Source organism: Schistocerca cancellata, chromosome 2 (assembly GCF_023864275.1).
Source record: "Schistocerca cancellata isolate TAMUIC-IGC-003103 chromosome 2, iqSchCanc2.1, whole genome shotgun sequence".
Classification (NCBI taxonomy): domain Eukaryota; kingdom Metazoa; phylum Arthropoda; class Insecta; order Orthoptera; family Acrididae; genus Schistocerca; species Schistocerca cancellata.
Window position 1 is genome coordinate 880,163,795 of NC_064627.1, and position 13,206 is coordinate 880,177,000.

General features: G+C 40.6%; 1 protein-coding gene across 1 annotated transcript in view; it reads left to right on the forward strand.

Moving 5' to 3' along the window:
- LOC126159497 (neuroligin-3-like) overlaps positions 1–13,206 on the forward strand; it is a 357,313-nt gene that overhangs the window by 61,687 nt on the left and 282,420 nt on the right. The window lies entirely within an intron of this gene.

A 13,206-nucleotide genomic window follows, 5' to 3' on the forward strand; every position in this document is an offset into this window, starting at 1 on the left:
GAATTTAGTGAGCAGCCCCTTCTGTTTAGCACGTGGTCTATTAGCAAGTGTGTCCCACTTCAAACTTTCTAAGAGATTTGTAACGCTCTCGCGATGGCTAAATGTTCCAGTCACGAATCTTGCCGCTCTTCTTTGGACCTTCTCAATCTCTTGAATCAGACCCAACTGGTAAAGGGTCCCATACAGACGAACAATACTCTAAGACTGGACGAAATAACGTATTGTAAGCTATTTCCTTTGTTGAAGGACTGCATCGCTTCAGGATTCTACGAATAAAACACAATTTAGAGTTCGCCTTACGCCGTACTTGTGTAATCTGATCATTCCATTTGAGATCATTTCGAATAGTCACACTGAGATACTTCACTGATGTTACCGCTAACAAAGACTGATCATTAATTTTGTACTCATACATTAATGGGGATTTTCGCCTTGTTACACGCAGTAGGCTATTGAGAGGTAAACTGCCAGGCATTACACCACGCATTTATTTTCTGCAAATCCTCATTGATCTGTTCACAACTTCCGTGTGATACTACTTTCTTGTAGACTACAGCATCATCGGCAAACAGTCTAAGGCCGCTGTCAATACCATCAACCAGATCGTTATATAAATCGTAAAAAGCAGAGGACCTATTACGCTGCCCTGGAGCACACTCTTATATCTGTTGAAGTTACCCAGTTCAGGACGACATACTGCTCCCTGTCTGTTAGAAAACCTTCTATCCAACCGCATAAAACTGGCATGCTGTGAATTTCTCGTTGCGTCCGCCTATATTTTGATGATAGGCTGAGTCTAATCACTTGTTCTGCACTCGTGAAGGCATTCCTTTTTTACGTTATTTTTCCCTTACTTCGTGACCACTTTGCGAATGGGAATAACGAAATTCGTTGAAATAGAGGTCATCAATTATTATTTGTCGATCGTTACATGATGACCTCTGTTTCTCTGTGTCTTATAATTTGGTAATATTTGACCTGCTCTTTTCGCATCCGCTCTTTAAATATTTTGTGCTTTTTATTCCTATTCTGGCATGATTGTCTAAATGGAATTGTAAGATGCAAGCCTTTACTATATAATACAAGTTGAAAAATTCTAGAGGCGACATACGTGAAGTATTTCTTTTCATTATGAGTCACCTCTTAGCAAATTTACGGGTTGTGGGGTCCCGACACGAAAAGAATCCTGGAAGTCTTTCCAGACGAATAGAAATCCAGCGTGTGTAACAACGACGTTGACAGAAAGAAGTGGGAAAATTACACCAGCAGGGTACTTTAGGCGACAGTCATTTTCCGACTTTAGTCCGTCTTTTCCCGTTTATTTGCGAAAGTAATGTATTGCCTTCGGACGGGGTGCACGTTCCGTTTTTCTATAGAGTCTTCCATACAGTGCGGTACAGCGGTTAAGTTACGTTACGGAGGTAATTTATGGTGGTTTTCCTCTTAACGTTTTGTCGTCGAACGTCTCGAGGGTCCTGGAGAGGCCGTGTTACCATCCACGGACAAGGTTTGCAGGTGATTTCAGTTTGCGTACTATTAGCAACAGGTCATTAGACCTTCTCTCGTAACCTGGCTCTAATTACCGATTATTTATGAGTAATATGAAGGGAAGTGTTAACAAAATGACTTCTGAGTTAACAGCGGGTAGTTACTGCTTGTTTGTTGCAGTTAGTATGTCAAATTTACATATTATAATGATACATTTTCTTTACCGTCAAAATGTTCGTAGATGAACGGAATGTATATATCTCACTTTGAACTAACTATTCTATTGTCGTCAACGTTCGTATAATTTCGTAAGGGCAGAATCATTACTTGGATGTCTGTTTATGATTTCCACTTAATAGGTCCAAGTTTTTTAGTTTTAGTAAAAGTTGCTGGATAATATTGCTTTTTGAAATCATCAGTATTTATTCAGAAATCCTTGACACATTACACAATATCACTTGTTAAACAAATACATTGTTCAACATTTCAACACAGCCCAAAGAACTTAATTGTTACATTTACCAATCTCGACAGCAACTAAAACTATTAAGGCACGTTTGGCGCCTATGATTTCTATGTTATGTACACAGCTTCCCAGTCCTTGTAGAACAGGATGTAGTTCAGATAAATTGTATTGTGACTGTTTTAACTGAAATTGCTTCTCAGGTATAATTTACAAATGTTTTCTGGAAGCAATTTTTCATATAAAGATTTATGCGCCTAATAATTAATAATGAAGGTAGTAAATTTTGACAGTATGACAACCATCAGCTTCCTCTCTGTGTATAATTGTCGAATGAGTTATCGATAGTAAAATTAGAAAAATGGAAACAGAAATTTTGCTTACATGAAAACGAAAGCATAATAATATTAGTTTCACTGTAAAGTGGTTTCCGACTCATTTAAGTTAACAATTGTGATTACTAACTTTCATGGTTGAAGATCGATGTTGCCAAATGGATCGTGCGATGTACCATTTCGATTCAATTTATTTTATCCTAATTACATGAGGTAATTGCTTTATTAACCGTGTGTGGCAATCGGACTCGTAAATTACGGGAGACAGTCGCATGCAGTAGATGCTCAGCTACGCGATGGCTGATCACTGTGAGAGTTTGCAATCTACCACACGAATTAGTTGAAATGATAGTAAACAGGTGTTAGCGGCAAATGATCATTGAGGAAAGCTAGCAGTTTAAATGTTAACTGCCATTGAGGTGACGATCGTACGGGACGTCAGTTCAATATGGAGCACTTAAATTCGTAGAAATGCCTAATATTAATGTTCCTACACTCAGACATATGTAATTACTATAAATAATGCAGGACTTTTCATCAAAATTAACATAATAAAATGTTAATGAGTTACATGGTACGCATTGAAGAGACTTACCTACTGTTGTGGTAAAATATTTAATGTTAACATTGTAAAAATATCTCATGCAAGGTATGAAAAAGTTCGGCATTTCGCAATATGTAATCAGGAATTGCGTAAAGGGTGTAAACTACTACCTATACCAGACTTTAATTAACGTAAGCTCAGATTTCGTCACGTGCCACTGGTTTCGACATCAAGTACACAAGCCACCAGAGTTTTCTTACGAAAAGACGTTTCACTTTATCTTATGATGTCTTCTTCTCCATAGTAACAGTGACATTCAGCATCCATTACGAAATTTGGCTGGTTTGTAATTTATTTATGGATTCTAATTGTAAGTCAGCGAACAATTTTGTATTCAAATAAACACCAGATTTTATCACTGTATAAATCTTTGATTTAAAACATTGAAACTATAAGGATGTCGATTTTCAAATACGTCAATGAACACACGAGGTAAGCATTTGCTTTATAAATAAAAATTATGTTATTACTCAACTTGCAGCTCCAATTATGCCGTGGCTTGTACTTTAACGACTTCCCTACTCGAAGACCACTTTACGTTATAGCACAGGCAAAGTAAGACCTGTTACATGTTGTAGCACAGACCAGGTGAAACTGATGACGTTATGTCTAAGCCTTCTTAACAAATGGTATTGAAAGGTGAAGTGGTAGCTTACTATTTGTTAATCTTCAGCTGTACGTATGTCTCTTGCAGCTTGCAAAGCCCCATGACACAAAATAAACTGGTTTTTTACTCCACAATAAGTCGAGGCAAACTACTTCTTCTCTGACACACAGTTTAGTTGCCCTTTTTATAAAATGGTAGCATCATTCAGCAGTCATCAAAGGATAATTTTACAGTGCTCGATTTTCACCACGCAAACACCATTCATGTGCACTGTGCACACACTGCTACTGACCACTTCGACAATCTTTGTTCGAGAGCTATTTCTTCTCAAGAAGGGCGGGATACCACCGCTCAGATTAATATGCGGGAATTCCCTTAACAATTATTACTTATTTTTAAAGCCGTGACTTAATAATCGCAATACGTACTTTTACAGTCGTTTTAGCACACTAAGCTTTTTAACAAAATAAACAGAACATAATACATTTATTTATTTCTTAATGTAGTTCAGTAAATGTGTAACTTAGGTTGTTGCCATTTCCGTCACGAGGTAGCAGCGTGTTGCAGTGGTTCATAACGCACCTGTTTGCACCCGGTAAATGATGTGAGCGTCTGCATTCGGCGTGTCTCATACAGCGCCCCTTTCAGTGCCAGCGGACTACTGCTTTAGCGATGCCGAAGTGGACTTTCCAAAGTTGTGATGTACAAAGACGAACAATTTACATGTTGGAAATTAGCAGTTCTTGTAATGAAGATGTTGTTTATACAATATACTGTTAATTTCCTTCAGAGTAAGTGAATGGCATTTTAAAATTCCGTACAAAGGATCAACTTGATAGGGTTACTGGAAAAGGAAGGGTGAAAATCATATCAATTTGCAGATGCCTGCGCACCTACTATGGCTAAGCCAGCAACAGCTGTTCACTTTGTACTGAAAATGATTACGCCTCCTCGTCAACGTGTACTTGCTTCGCTTTGCAGGATTTTAAACCTCTTCGCAATTTCACTGCTAGTTTTATGAAATAAATGTGCAAGACAAAGAAACAAAGTACGCCATGTGAAGGACAGGAGAAATACAACCATGTATGCAACGAATAAGATGTTTATTGTAATACATTGTCTTATCTGACAGCAGTCGGTTTTTGAAAACAACTACTGCAAACAACTAACTTCTTGAGTATTGAAAGAACAGTAAACCGTCTGAAGACCGATGGCCTCAAAAGTCACAGTAAACTGAAAGTTCCAAAAACCGCTGTCCATACACCAAGTGTGTCACTATCAGGTCCGGATGGGACATGCGGAAGCTTAAGTCTGGCGTATTTCCATTGGAAAACAACGACAAATGTTACAAGGCCCTGCTGCTGAAATTGGCGTTGGAGGTCACGTTTTTCCGGCATAGGGGCCACGAAGTGTGTGTGTGTGTGTGTGTGTGTGTGTGTGTGTGTGTGTGTGTGTGTGTGTAGCTGGCAGCTCATGGAGGAGGAGGTGAACGAGGACGGCAGCGTCGTTGTAGTGGCGACTCCAGAGGGAGATCCTGATTATGGGAATCACAATCAGCGCCCAGCCCAGGAAACTCACTCAGAGCGGACTGTTGGAGCGTAGCTTGGGCACTGGCCTAAATGCTGCCCTGATGCCAGGATACTTTCGGTCAGGTGGCCCTCGGAGGGGAAAATGTCCATCGGGCCAGTGTCCTCTGGTGGCAATTAGGTAGCCGATTGATAGCCTGGTGGAGTGTGGCCATCTTCGTCTTCCGTCTGAACACTTGTACCCTGCCAGGTTTGTCCCCACATAACCTCTCTATGTTGTAGGTTGTTGCTTCAGTAGGCGCAAAGTCTTCACACAGCACTATGGTATTCAGTTATTTATTAAATTATTTGTATTCAGTGAGATAAATTCTGATTAACATCAATGTTCATTCGAAATTGTCTTTTAACTTTTCAATGTGCAGACAGCTGGAAGTTTTTTTCTAATATCAGTAAAGTCTGTGATGCAACAGTAAGAGTAGAGACCTTTCTCAGAACTGCTGTTTTTCTCATAAAACACAACTAAAATGGCACAGAATTAATCGCCGTAATTATGTGAGCCAATTAGCACCACCCTAAGTGGTTGTTAGTATACGTGACAGGATTAGAGTGCAATGACAGCTTTTGACTGTTAACCTGTAACCTGAGTTGTTCCACGCGCTGGAAGGATCTCCTTTCTGTTAGTCTTTTTGGAGCATTATTTTTGAATGAAGAATGACCAGCAATTAGCACTTCCGGTCACAAGCGTGGTTAATTAGAACGATATAAACTAGACTACAAGATCACAAGCAATTCCTGCTAAAGAAATGAGGAATTCTGACGTTGGTGCCTCAGCACTGAATTCGTCTTTAAAGCGATGCAATATGAGGAACACAGCTTAAAATTCTGAAACTTTGACACCAGTAGAACGAGCAATGACCTCAGGAGTAGAAGGGCCTGTAGGACGGAATACTAACTCCCTGCTTCCGATCAGTACATCACAGCGGCACACAGTGAACTCACCTCACGTACAGGTCTAAAGTCACATCTAAACGCTCGGTGCCTGTGAGCATTACAAATAGTAGTAACGTAGGACCATTCGCAGTTACTGTAGAAAGTGTAAACCAAATACTGGACGTCACATAAATTCATTTGGCGCACACGTCCTGATATCTACATCACAACAACTAGTCGCAAACATTTAAACCTGAAATCAATATAGGAAAGCGAACTGAAGTAACGCCATTGCCCCTGTGCTTGGCACCGAGCGGGGTGGCGCAGTGGCTAGAACACTGGACTCGCATTCGGGAAGACGGCGGTGCAAACTCCCGTCTGGCCTACCTAATTTAGGTTTTCCGTGGTTTTCCTAAATTGCTCCCGGAAAATGCTGGGATGCTTACTTAGAAGCGTCACGGCTGATTCTCTTTCCCATCTCTCCCTAATCAGAGCTTGTGCTCCGACTCTAGTTATCTCGTCGTCGACAGGATGTTAAACACTAATCTCCTCCCACTCCTCCTCCTCCTCCTCATGTGCTTCGTTACATTCAGTGCGCAACAGCGACCGGCAGTTGTAAGCATTATTGATATATGGCATACCAGTGAATAGCACATAGGACCAGTCTTGCTGGGCTTCAAGTGGAAAGAACTTTAAAGTGGAGGACTGTGTATCCCAGCAGGGTGAGCTAAGTGAAAGTAGCCTATTACTGTATGAAGAAGGACTAAGGAAGCTGTTGCTATTTGACGCTACTACTGAGTCAGTACAAGGGTCGCCAGATACTTGAGCGTCAGTGATCAATAAAAATGTAGGCTCATCGGAAGCTTTCTGGTTTAAAAGATGATCTGCACCACACTATTGTCATAAGAAACAATGTCCCTCACCTGTAAGTGTAGCTGACGGCTATTGTTTCTCCTGCTACCGCGCGTCCAGTGGCCGTCCTCGTCTCCAGGATACTGAACAGTTCCATATATCGCCGCTGTTCCACTGGTCCATGGCGCTACCATAAACTGGAAATAAAATCTGAAGTGTTCGCCTTCCTTCGTTTATCTCCTTTCAAATAGTAATTATGTTACTCTTATATGTCTGCTTGCTTAACACTTGGTCAACCTTTTATTGTCTTTTGTTAATCATTTTATGATGTTTTATAAGGTTTAATACATACTTGCACTTCAACTGTTACAGACTTTGTTACAGTTAAATGTACACTAGCGCTCCCACCTTCTACATAAGCTTGTTAAATGTACCTCATATCATCAGTCTGTTGGTTGACTTTCACCACCCATACTATGTACCATGTGAGGTTTGTCAGTTGTTTGTTACTCATCGCACATATCATATATTTGTAGCGATGTCACTCTGTTTTATTGATTCAGTACGAAAAGTACGTTGCGGCTCTTAAGTTTAACTGTTTTACATCTGTTTTAACAAACCACTTTTACGTATGCTGTTTAATCTTTGTACATTTGTATTTAACATACTTGCTTTATGTGATTATTTTTTGCTTATCCTTTGTACGATACTATCGTCCGATTCTTGTCTTGACGTTGACTTACCGACGATTTGAGCCTATTTCACTTCTGAAGATGACAATTTAATCTGTCGAAACCGGTAAAGTAAACCAAATAAAGGCTTTCTTCTGCAGGTACGACTGACTTTTTAGTTTTACTGATGGTATTGGTTATTCCATAGGCACATGACAGGGGATTAATTAGCTACCGAAATGATATCCAGAAGAATTCGATTGCTACACCTTTATTTTATAATGATCTGGCCACAATTGAAAAAATTAAGCATGGCGAATATCTTTCAAAAATAACAAGATATACATGAAGTATTAATCGGTCTCAGTTACAAGTAATGCCTGTATGGTGCGCCCGCAAGGTGCTGAGAAACACAGTGTAGAAGAGGTATTACTTTCAGAGATCGTGACTGAATCGAATTTAAATGATGTGACATTGCGTTACCCATGGAGTTACGGAAAGGCTAGACATGCACCAGAATTAACACTTGCACCAGGCGAATTAAGAGCAAGTCATGGTAGTTCTAGATTCACTGTAACGAACTTAGAATCCCGAATCGCGGAAGAATTGAAATTAAAAATCAAAAAACGTGGCCGCGGCTGTGAAATCGACCGTCAGTTTTGGACCGCGTGCGAAAAGATCAGTATTATATACAATCTTGTAGTATATTCGTTGAAGTCTGGAAAAATGGGAAATGAAAAGTTATACGTTTCCTGTAACGGGCTCCTCTTCCGTTTTGTGGGGAAAAAATATCGTCTCCGTATAGATTCTTGATCAGGTCATAAAAGTTGCGAATCATGCACTGCCGCATTTCAAGTTCATCCTGAGAAATAAGTAGAGACGCTTCAGATTCCTCTTCGTACGACGAATGTACTGACCGTTAAACAGAGACTTTTCCTTCAGTGGAAGGCATCTCAGAGAAAATTAACAGAGGGAATTATTATGGACAGGTAACTGCAGTTTCCGTGACAATATTCTCAAGTTGTAGTCTCTTGCACATCATCTGTTTTTCTTTCCAAAATCAGATTAAATATACGTAGAATGATAGAAAATAGGCCGATATTGGACCAAATTCATTCCTAATTCTGTCCAAAGTTTTTCTAGAAACGACTACATATGTCTGCAACTGGCCTGACACTCAAATTTCGTCCTTAATTATGCAGGGTGACCCAAAAACCGATGGTAACACGCTCGGGAGTACGAATGGGGGTGGGGGACCCTAAACTGTTACTGTTTCTGCTTTTCATGACAGTGCGCCTTGTCCACACCACGTACCTAATAATCCCGTGGCGGTCGTACTGTTCTGCTCCACACTGCTGTTGGCTTGCCTGAAATTATGTATCGAAATATGCAAGCGGGTTTAGGGGAGCCACTCAACGTTAAAACACAACACTGTCCGACGTCTGGTAGAACATCTATATTCTGAGACGACATGGAAGTCACAGGTTGCACTGTTTACACTCTAGATCGTAAATGTTTATCCCAATTAACAATCTTGATTATTAACAGTACAAAATATTCGGACGAGCGTACGCGTAACCGACACGACGCGGGTGATTGTTGATGATGCAGAAACGCGATGATCGAACCACGTCCTCACGCTCGCTACAAGACACTGGCACTGGGACTGCACTCTTTTATGGTAACTAATTTCTATTGATTCACATTGGTTCATTCTGGGAGACCGAACACAGCGCGTATGATCGATGCTGTGCGACACGCAACGAGAGGATACATAAATACGTTATCGGCGGCACTGCTCATTTTTTCATTACTTCTTGACACACTTTCCTCTGAATCACTTCCATTTTTCATCACTTTACTGTAACAGTACTTGAAGCAACACTTCAACCTGAATACTAAAAAAAAAAATGCCGAGCTACACACTACACAACATAACAATACCGTGTCCCGCGCTCGACGCACTACAGACGCGGCTGCCTGCAAAGATACTCCACAACTAAGCCAGCGAAATGACATTACACTTACACGTTAACATTTGAAAATGCACTACTTCACGGAATAATGTGGGTAGAGAGGTAAAAATTGAGACATGTGCTTGAAATAACATGGGGTTTTATTGTAACAAAAAATAATGCACACAATGATCAATATATGGCGCTCCATATGATACAAAAGCAATATTTAGCACAACAGTTACTTTTCAGCAAATACTGTGTTCTTTATATCAAATGCTGAACTTGTCGGCTGTCATTTATCAACAATACCTGTAGTCGAGGGACAATATTGTGAACAGCACTGTACAGCGTATGGTGAGAAACAGCTGTCGGACGTAGTCTTAGAGCATCCTAATGAGGTCAAACGATCGCGGTAGACTTGCGACGTAAGGTAACCTCTAAATCAGTAATCACCCGGATTGAGGTCTGGGGTCCTGCGAGGCCAAGCACGGAGGAAGTGGCGGCTCAGGACGTGATCCACAACAAACGATGTGAGGAAGATATCTTTCGCACTTGTAGCAATATGGAATGTAGCGCCATCCCGCATAAAATTTGTATCTTACGGCAGGTGTTTATCAGCCAGGCTAGGGATGATGCGATTCTATAACATATCGACAAACTTCGCACCGGTCAGGATAGCAGTTTGAAAAGTAGCATCCCGCATATTCTCTCGGAAAAAGGGTCCGATTACGACTGATGCGGTAAATCTACACCATACCGTTACTTTCTCGTCATACAGTGAGGTTTCCACGACAGTTCTGGGATTTTGGGTAGCACAGATCCTGCAGTTGTCGGTGTTGACAGACCATCAAAGTGTGAAAATGGCCTTCGTCGGTCCGCAACACGTTACTCAACCATTTTTTTGTCTTCTCCCATTTTTTGATGTCCCCACACCGCAAATACTCTCCGCGTCATAAAACCGATTGCTAATAGTTTATGACGACGATGTATTTTGCACCGACAGCTTTGGAGGGTACGCCTTAGTTCTCTCCAAGCAGTAGTGCTGTGAATGCCTGTGCGAAGTGCGACTTCACGAGTGCTGACGGCACCATACGGAGATGAACCCGCTGAAGCCTGCATTTCTTCCTGAACTGCCCGAGCAGCAGTAGCTCTTGTGTCTGGTCGCCCACTATGGAGCCGAACGCCTAAACAACCCGTGGTTTTGAACTTCGTGATCATTTCCTTCACGGCAGCACATGTTACAGGACCTTTACCCGTTCGAATCCTCTTCTTATGGCGATAGGATCGGAAAGTTGCAGTAGCGGATTCTCCATTCTGATAGTAAAGCCTCACTAACAGTGCCTTTTCTGGTAAAGTCAATATGCCGGAATTACTGGTGCACCTTCCTCCCTCCCTCTCTCGCTACAGCTCGTTCTATACACGATTTTTATGCGGAGTCATTGTGATGTTGCTGTCTAGTGCCATATGTTGGCCGGTTTTTGCGCTCGTTTTCGGTTTCAGTAAAATTGCATGTCACTGGAGGCATGTGTGCCAAGTTTTACTTCTCTACCTACATCATTCCGTGAATTACAGCATTTTAAAATGTTAAAGGACTTTTGGGTCACCTGTATATTTATGGTGCACAAAATTATAAATCTGCGACACTGCATCAATATTTGACATTTATGCCGTTGCAAGGAATAATGTTAATGTTGATGCGCTGGAAACTTTTTCCATACAGTTTGGAGGAAATTTTGTGCATAGAATACGACTTGTACTTATCTGCGGATATTTAATTATATTATAATCACTTTCAATCGGGAACGCCGCGCCGTGTGAGGATAGAATTCAGGGCCAAGCGCGTGAACCATTCGAAATATGTTAAGTTCCTGCTTCATGTTGCCATAGCCATAGTTCCGATATTTTCCTAAAGTAATATCGGGAAAACATGGAAAATCTAAAACAGAGTGGCCAGACGAATGTTTAAGCCGTGTGCCTCTTAGTAGAGTGTGAAAGTAAAATTAGAGAAAAAAAAAATTCAAATAACTAATTTTATTTCCATCAATCTATTATCGCACATACATACAGTTTACTATTTTGAAACTACTGCTTACCATACATTTTCGTCAGAAATTACTCTTACTTAGCAGTTTAGCATCTACAATCCATAATGATGGATTTCAGCATCTACAATCCATAATGATGGATTTCACCGAGTAACTACACCGCCAGTAACGAAATAGTGTCTCCTTCCTCTCATATACATCAGAAGGTTTTTATTTCCGTTGCAAAGTAAATTCGCTCACATCATTTCATGTTTCACACATTTTGTTGACGGAAACGTTTCAATACAAATGGTGCTCGTAACTTTACAGAGCGTCTTTCGAGAGCGGTTAATTTTGTTTCGTGCCGAGAATACACCTGCTGATTAATTTACAATTCCGTAGCTCATCAGACGAAAGCCACAAGTCAGAGAACAAAGAGATAGTAAGCGGACCCGCATAATTCGGCCTTTTCACTGGGATATTCAATGTGATTTAAGTATCAGTGAAATTTGAAAACAAATTTCGATACGGTGAGTTGGGCGGTTAGTCGCTTTGAAGCTGCGCCTTTTGTGCTCCACAAAGAGAAAGCACAGCGATGGAAATACAATTTACCTCAGGCGTGTAATTACACTCCCACTGCCGAGAACCACTTCTCACTCTCCGTGACGCCCCCGTTCTCATCCGCTCTTCGTTTACTTTTCGTAGTTTCTCCTGACAACAAAAAGAACAGCGCACTGCTCTCCAGGATCCCAGGTTCTCTTCACCTAAAGGAGAAATGCTTTGCTTGCCTGTTTAATGAGAAATGAGTATACATTCTGCAGTCTCACTAATGACACAACTAGTCGTCATGTAACTATATTTAATATATTAGTGATTTTTCTTTTAGTGCCTAGATGAGAACTGGTTATGACTTATATGTAAAATAGCAGAATATATGAGTTGAAAGTGCTTTATACAAATGAGAATGCATAAGTAACTCAGCTCATTGATGACGCATTAATAAACAGGCCAAACGCGTATTGCAAAAGAAATGCTGCCTTTATTCAGTTACATACGGGTGGTCCAACATAAAGATTACTAACAAAATATTAACAGGAATTTAGGATTGCCAGATGAACAACAGTAAATATGTAACTACATTTTTGTTACTTTATTGACACTTGGTCTATAAAACGTTAGTCATCCTCGTTTGCTACTGACAGTTGCACACTACAATTATCATTCCAGTATTTAAAATTAGTTGCCTAACGTATGTTCAAAAGCATATTATACGAAGGGGAGTGATGTTCTGTGGGATTTAGACGTGGTAATTAACTCAACTACTGTGTAAATTTTCTCGGGATTTAATACTAGCTGTAAGAGAATATCAGATACATTAAAATATCGACCAAATCATTGTCACAGCCACAAAATGACGCTTCATTTGATGTTGATTTTCTACAGGTGAGACAGAAAAAAAATCGTGTCCAAATTCCATCCCGCAAATCGTGGTGATGTTGCATATTGCGATCCTCAAAGCAGGCGTTGGTCGTGGCCGTAAATTGCACCTCCGTTCAGTGCCAGCGAGGAAGAAAATCGACGTGTTCCAATGATCAAGCAAGTCAGCCACCATTATTCATGCCAGGAAGCTTAATATTTAGACATAACCCACAAGAAATCGCCTTTTCTGCCAACTGGTCAGCCCTGCGCACATTCTAGTTATAGTCGCTTATACCACCGTCATTTTAAATTCGCTTCTCTTCAACTGC